Genomic DNA, 7,784 nt, shown 5'->3' with positions numbered 1-7,784 from the left:
TATCATCTGATTGAATTAAAATGTAAAGCCACGGGCTTGTTATGCTATTTCAGTAGAGTACACGCAACAAAGATTACAAACACTGTAGACACTGCGCTGGGCACGCCTGACGCAGCCGCTTATATAGGTCAAATAATTTTCTAGAATAGTAGTTGGACGGGGAGGGGAGGACCAATGGTAATGCAGCGGCGCCGCAATAGTGGGGACGCATACTGCGAGCAAATGCGGGCTTTCTATACATTTCGACATCTATATTACACAATTTGGCACTTATTGCGTAATACAACAATCCATACTTTAAAACTAAAAGAGCGTATTATGCAATTAAATTAAAACACAAAGCCCCCTTTTTTTGAGACATTACGGCAGGGGTGGGCGAACTTTTTGGGCCAAGGGCCACATCGGGGTGGGGAAATTGTATGCAGGGCCGGGGCAGGGAGTTGGGGTGCGGGAGCGAGTGCGGGGTGTGGGAGGGGGTGCGGTGTGCAGGAACGGGCTCAGGGCAAGGGATTGGAGCAGAGGAGGGGTGCGGAGTGTATGAGGGGGCTCAGGGAAGGGGGTTGAGGTGCAGGAGGGGTGTGGGGTGCAGAAAGGGGGCTCAGGGCAGGGGTTTGGGGTGCAGGAGGGGTGCGGGTTGTGGCAGGGGGCTCGGGCAGGGAGTTGGGGTGCAGGAGGGGTGCAGGGTGCAGGCAGGGGGCTCAGGACAGGGAATTGGGGTGTAGGAGGGGTTCAGGGTGCAGGCAGGGGGCTCAGGACAGGAAGTTGGGGTGCAGGAGGGGGGGTGGGGTGCAGGCGGGGGCTCAGGGCAGGGATTTGGGGGGCGGGGTGTAGGAGGGGTTCGCGCTTCAGCCCGGCGCCGCTTACCTAAAGCAGCTCGGGGTGGCAGCGGCGCACTCCCTGGCTGCCTGCCCCGGCCCCACGCTGCGCCGCTCACCACGTCCCTGCGCGGCCCCTAGGGGAGAGGGCGGCACAGGGCTCAGTGCGCTGCCCTGGCCACGCCTCCAAGTACCTCCCCCGGAGCTCCCATTGACCACGGTTCCCCATTCCCAGCCAATGGGAGCTGCGGGGGATGGTGCCTGGAGCAACGCACAGAGCCCGCTGCCCCCCCCCCCCCCGGGGTCCCAGGGACATGGTGCCGGCCGCTTCTGAGAGAGGCGCGGGGCCTGCAGCACCACGGGGGGCAAATCCCGTGGGCCGGATCCAAAGCCCTGAGGGGCTGGATCCGGGCCGTAGTTTGCCCACCCCTGCATTAGGGTGTGCCTGGGCACACCCGGCATACCCCGTGGGCACACCTGTGATTACAATGGAAATGAAAGACTGATTAATTTTCTCCAGTAAAGTTGTGTGCACACAACAGGGGATAGAAAACACCTTTCCTTGTTTGGGGGTTCATTTCAAAGAGATATTACAAAAGCAAGCCATGCTAAAGGCCTGCAGTAGTGCATGCTACTCCCATTAGTGGATTGAGGGTTGCCAATAGTAGAATTAGAAAGCACTATTTTTGGATTTCTTCTGCAATGATCAGCAACAATATAAAATATTTTTCAGGTCTCAACAGAGATAGGAAAATGGTCAGGAAGCCTAAAGCAATGCTTATTTCTACACTCATATTTTCATCAATAGCTTAGTTACTTGCAGTTTGTTTAATTTACTACAGACTCCTTGATTACTCCAGAGCTTTAACAGAGAGCACAATCACTTTCCTTTACCTAGAATTAGTCTCTTTATTTTTCCTATTTGAATGCCAAGTTTAAAAACAAAAGCTCCCCTTCGTTCTGAATTATAGCTCCATACTGCTCTTGTTGCTAAGACAACTCCAATACATGCTCACTCTTAGAATTTCCCATTATCAGCATAAGAGGATTTCCCAGTTATAGTGTTCCAGTTGAATTGATTGCAAAATGAAATATAAAGAGAATTCCCTTACTGTTTTCCATAGGTTATCAATGTAATTGATATGGGAAATTATTCCCCAGTCACCACCACTGTAGTTCCATAATAACCATCGCTGTCATGATGCTCATTGCCCTTTGGCTAATATACAAGGAAGAAAATTATGTGAATTTTCTCTGGTGTTTATAGAGTGAAAAAAGTGACCGGGTCTATTTTTGTATGCGTACTTTCCATTACAAGAAATGTATACCCATTATCTCACTAATTGATTCCTTGGGAGTGACTTCTCTTCATCCAGCACAGAAATATGTTAGTGACCATCTTTGAAAAGTCTCTTAAACCAGCCAGACAAATTAATCAAATCTTGTTATTTTTTGAAACTTTTGTGTTTACATCATTCTTTCTTGGCACTGCACTTAGGTTCCCTCTAAGCAGGCAACTGTTACTGACACTGGTTCAAGACCAAAGATGTTAGCAGAGTGATACTCAGACTGAGGCTTGTGATCCACAAATGGGTCTTCGATGTGTCTCCTGCAGCTCTTTGTAGTACATGATATTAAAACATTGTGTGATTTAATTATTAACCCATCAGGATGCTTTTACTATATTATTAACCAATGGTAGTTGATAAAATTATATCTATTATTCTCAAAGCAAAAGGACTGACCAAGGGGTATGTGTGTGTAATATATAAATAGTATATGAAACAATAATTCACACTATCTGGCTCTTTTGGGTAACTGATCGCTAATTTGACTCCTGAACCCCTGAGGTCTGAGTATCACTGGGTTAGAAACTTTGGGAGCCCTAGTGTAGACAGGCCACTAGCTGCTACTGCTACTGCTATTTTAACCAATGCATCAATTAGCCCTACCCTGTGGGTTCTCTGATTCATTAACTTCTATTTGTTATTAGGTTTTTATTATGTTTAAAGGATTATTTTTCAATCAAAAAGCAGAAATTCTAGCAAGTGACTGAGTTGACTAATCACATACCATCAACAGTGAATAGCAAATAATCACACCATCCTAATTCTCATTTGCACTGAGGTCCCTGTGTACCATTATGCCTACTTTCTAGCCTCTTTTACAGAAACTAGTGATGGTCAGGAAAAAATATTTTTGAAATTTTCTACTGAATATTGAGGTTTTGGTGAAAAATAAAAAACTTAAATATTTTAGCTGAAAACTGAACTATTTCTATACTGAAATGCCAATGTGATGCCTCTATGCTTCCATTCTTCTCTCCTCTGTAATCCAGGCTCCTTGCTTAGACTACATCTTCCATGATGCACTGTTACCAGGGGTTCTTTCAACCCAAAGCTCTTGGTAACTTTACTTTGTGTGAGGTGGTGTCAGGAAATAAATCAATGGAGACCTGGCTGTCTGACCGATAAGATGGCTAGCACAAACAGGACAATACAAGAGTGCTCTCACTTAAAGCTACACTATACTTAGTTTCAAACACTTACACACGTCTGCAACAGGTTAGTAAACTCACCTCCCCCCAACCCACTCCCCAAAAAAACACCCCACCCAGATTCATATTTACCCAGGGTCTTGAGACGTGGATAACTGCAAGTGGCCAGCCAGCAGTCTGCAGGGGAACTTGAGAGGTGTCCAAACATTCAAGCATCTATCAGGCTCAGATGTATTCCTCTCTTTATATCCAACTTGTTAGTATTACATAGCTTGTTCATTAATAAAACTGCTGAGCAGAAGCTAAGTGAAGGGTGGAGATTTCTGGCCTATCAGGTGGGCAATTTCCCATCAGTCATGCAGGGGAACTTTCCATCAATTAATCAGCTGTATAGCAATAGTTAACTATTGCCAGACTTTCTATCTTGCAAAACCTCATGCTTTGGAAAAACAACTCAAGTCAAGAGGGCAGAGGGTCATGTTTACTCCCTGAGGTCACTCATTGCACCCTCCCCGCCTGGTCTGGTACTTATGCTAAGGTTTCCGAAGAGCCTCCTTTTAGCTGCTTCCAGTAGTAAGCATGACAATGGGTATTCCAGCTGCTGGCAGTGGTTTAAACATGTTCCTGGGCTCTGGGCTATCAAAAATCTGCTCCACCAGCACCACAATCTCCCTCTCTTGGTGAAAGCAGGCTATGCATCGTGGCAGTCACATGGCCTTGGTGTATCATGTAGTCTACATGTGGCAACTTAACTAGAACTCCTGTGAGGCACCAAGGCAGCATTGAAGAATCATAACATTTCAGTTTTCGGGTGTTCGGGGTTTTTTTTAGATGAAAAGTCAAAATTCCCTGCAGAAAACAGACATCCTCCTCCCCACTCCCCCCAAAAAATTTTGTTTAAATGAAACCCAATTTTCTGTCAAAAACAGTTTTGATGGAAAACTTTCAGTCAGCCCTAGTGGAAGCCTATTTACTCAGCCAGAGCAGTGTAAAAGGGCCTTCGTGTAAATAAGAATAAGGCCAAAAATGAATATAGGCTAAAATTTGTTTACAAAAAACTATTTGGTGAATGGTAAATATAATAAATGCATTTGTGGCTGTAACAGGGTGTTTTGCTCCTTTAAGGCCTAGGGGGCCTGGGACTAGCCACCTCTGTTCACTTATCAGCTAGACAGGGACCAAGTGATTATGAAAGCAAGCAAGTGGCTCAGTTGAAGAGAGCTGTAAGAAGGAAATTGGCCCCCCTTAAGGCTGGCCTTGAGTGCAGGGGAGAAAGGCACAAAGGAAAAGACTTCTGGCTCCTGGCCTGCTTGGGACAGGGAAATTTGTCTATATTTTGTCTATATTTGAAGAATGAGACTGTACCCTGAAGGAAGGACCAGAACAGACTTTGGATGTGGTGTCCTTCCTGGCTGGGGAGTCAGGGGATCAGCCTACAGTGGAAAGCTGGATTGGTCTGAGAATGACTCACAAACACATAAGAAGCCTATGCCTATATTGTCAATAATTTATATGCAACAAATATTTCTCACAGTGATTGCAGGGAGTCAAGGGTGGGAAAGGGAGATAAAGGAAGCAGCTGGGAGGACAATGTGTCTCCTACCCAAACCGCTCACCCTTCTATGGAGATAGGGGTGCTGCAATGACAATCACGCCCTCTTCCCCCAATAAACAGTAATTTTTACAAAGGCACAAATCTACACCAACATAATTGTCTAGTTTTCCAAATACATTCCCATATCCGTAATTTTAGTGGGATAGAAGGATGAGGGGCCATACAATACAATGGCTAATTGAAGATTCCGCTTTCATCTGAGCACAGCTTACACTTGAGTTCTCCTTCTCTCATAGAAAAACCTACAGACATATTTGTGTAAAGTAACAAGAATTTAAGAAGGTTAATAAGAGGATCTTGGCAACGCTGAATTATTTTATCTTGCAAGAATATGTTATCATCTGTGGAGTTCCATCAGCCTATTTATGTTTCCTTCCAAGAAGAAATTCTTCAAAATTAGCATATAGTATTTATAACTCATTCTCAGAGGTGCTATGTCACATGCTCTATAAAGCTCTTCATTTATATCTGATGTGAAATGTTTAAACCGCCATTAGGCTACAAAATAGTCCCTTAACTGTGGTGATAAAGCATCACTCACACCCACACAAACTGTAATCAATAAATATGTAAGGGGAGTGTTGTTTTTTGCCAGTTAGTGGGGTGGCTGTAGTAAATCTGAGTGTGACCAAAGCTAGACTAGATAGAGTTCTGAGAAGCCACAAGATTTTGCCCCCTCTCTGAACAGCCCCAAAATCTTCCTGGAAAGAAGACATTGATAAGATTTCCTAGATAACCTGTCAAACAGCACTTCCAGTTGCTACCAGCCCCCAGGAGCAGGATGCTGAACATCAAACCCCAGCTGCCTTTGTGCTAGCTCAGAGAACTATTTGTAGGCAAAAAGAACATTTTTTATTTGAAGCAATTTTTCTCCGATGCTGAGTCCTTTAATTCCTACCGAATAGCTTTCTGGAAAAAGTAAAGAACAGAGGCTATAGAATTGGCACTTCATGCTGATCTGTATTATTGTGGCTGACACCTAAAACAAAAGATTAATATAATTACCACTTGTGGATATCGTTAACATTTTGCTTAGTAGTGGTTAGTATAAAAAAAAGAATTTGAAATCCAGCTTTCCTCCTTCCCTTGCACACCCTTTACTGACTTTCCCCTTCTTCTACATGACAAAGCGGTGCTAGTGGGAAACTGTTATATTAGAGTTCTGGTTTCCATTATTGCATATCGCAGTCATAGACTATCACAGGGGTAGGCAACCTTTCAGAAGTGGTGTGCCGAATCTTCATTTATTCACTTTAATTTAAGGTTTCGCATGCCAGTAATACATTTTAACGTTTTTTAGAAGGTCTCTCTCTATAAGTCTATATTCTAACTAAACTATTGTTGTATGTAAAGTAAACAAGGTTTCCAAAATGTTTAAGAAGCTTCATTTAAAATTAAATTAAAATGCTGATCTTACGCCACCAGCCTGCTCAGCCCACTTCCAGCCTGGGGTTCTGTTCACCTAGGCTGGCAATGGGCTGAGCGGCGCCTGCGGCTGGGACGCCGGCTGGCAAGGGGCCAGCAGCCGGGACCCCAGACCTGGGGGGGGGGGGTTCAGGGGTCAGGGCAGAGGGCTGGGGGAGGGGTGCAGAGCAGAGGGCTGGGGTGCTTGGCTTGTGGGGGTGCTCCCAGCCCCCTGCCCTGAGCGGCTCACGGCAGGAAGGGATATGCCCTGTTCCACCCCCTTCCCCAAGGCCCCATCCCTACCTCTTCTCTGCCTCCTCTACGGAGCACGCTGCTACTCCTCTCCCTCGGGCCATCAGCTGATGGGCGCAGGGAAGGAGAGGAGGAGGGGCAGGAAAGCACCACGCAGGGGGGTAGAAGCGGGGGAGGGGGGAAGCTTGGTTGCCGCAGGACCAAGCTTCTGCCTCCTGCCCCCACAGGGGAGAGCGGTGGGTGGGGGGGCTGAGTGGGGCTGGTGGCCAGGACCCTCCCTGCCCCTCTTTCCCCAGTGGGGGCAGGAGGCAGAAGCTTGGTCCTGCGGCAGCCAAGCTTCCCCCCTCCCCCGCTTCTTCCCCCAGCGTGGTGCTTTCCTGTCCCTCCTCCTCTCACCGGGCAGGCAGCAGTGTGCCACTCAAAATCGGCTTGTGTGCTGTGTTTGTCACGCGTGCTGTAGGTTGCCGACCCCTGGACTATCAGGAGGTCATCTAGTCCAACCCCCTGCTCAAAGCAGGACCAATCCCCAGACAGATTTTTGTCCTAGATGGCTCCCTCAAGGATGGAACTCACAACCCTGGGTTTAGCAGGCCAATGCTCAAACCACTGAGCTATCCCTCCATTGTACATGGAGAGGTTCAGGATTGCTTGTGTAATTCTACTCATTTGTTAACTGGATGACAACTGGTTTAATGGGAAACTCAATATAAGCTTCAGAATTAACCTAAATGACAAAACCTTTGCTGAATTTCCTGTTCCTGGTATTCTTGGATGCTGTGTGTTAAATGCATGCAAGTGATGCATGCAAGCCTTTTTCCTCCTGTGACACGGGACTTCCCATGATATTGGCAGGCCCATTCTGCTGCATTTGAAAGGGACTGCAGTGATATATGTGGAACATATCATGTTGTATGCAGGGAAACTGTCATTGCAGGCCGGAATCCATGGATATCAGCCAGAATCCATGGATATCAGCAGGACTCTCATGGTATTTACAGTCCTTGCAAAAGCCTCAGCTCTGTACTTGTAGTGATCTTCATTGTAGACTCTTTCTTAGGCAAACAAAAGTGCGGTTGTGGGGAGACAATAAATACCTTGAAATGTGTGGAGGACATGGGATCTGGAAGATGTCCTGATAAATTGTTCTTGTCAATTAAGCCTGTCTTAATTAAGTGGGTTCATACTATGTTCACTGTTATCA

The sequence above is a fragment of the Chrysemys picta genome, chromosome 7 (genome assembly GCF_011386835.1).
Source record: "Chrysemys picta bellii isolate R12L10 chromosome 7, ASM1138683v2, whole genome shotgun sequence".
NCBI lineage: Eukaryota > Metazoa > Chordata > Testudines > Emydidae > Chrysemys > Chrysemys picta.
The sequence above is the reverse complement of the archived record's forward strand: the minus strand, read 5'-3'. Positions refer to the sequence as shown.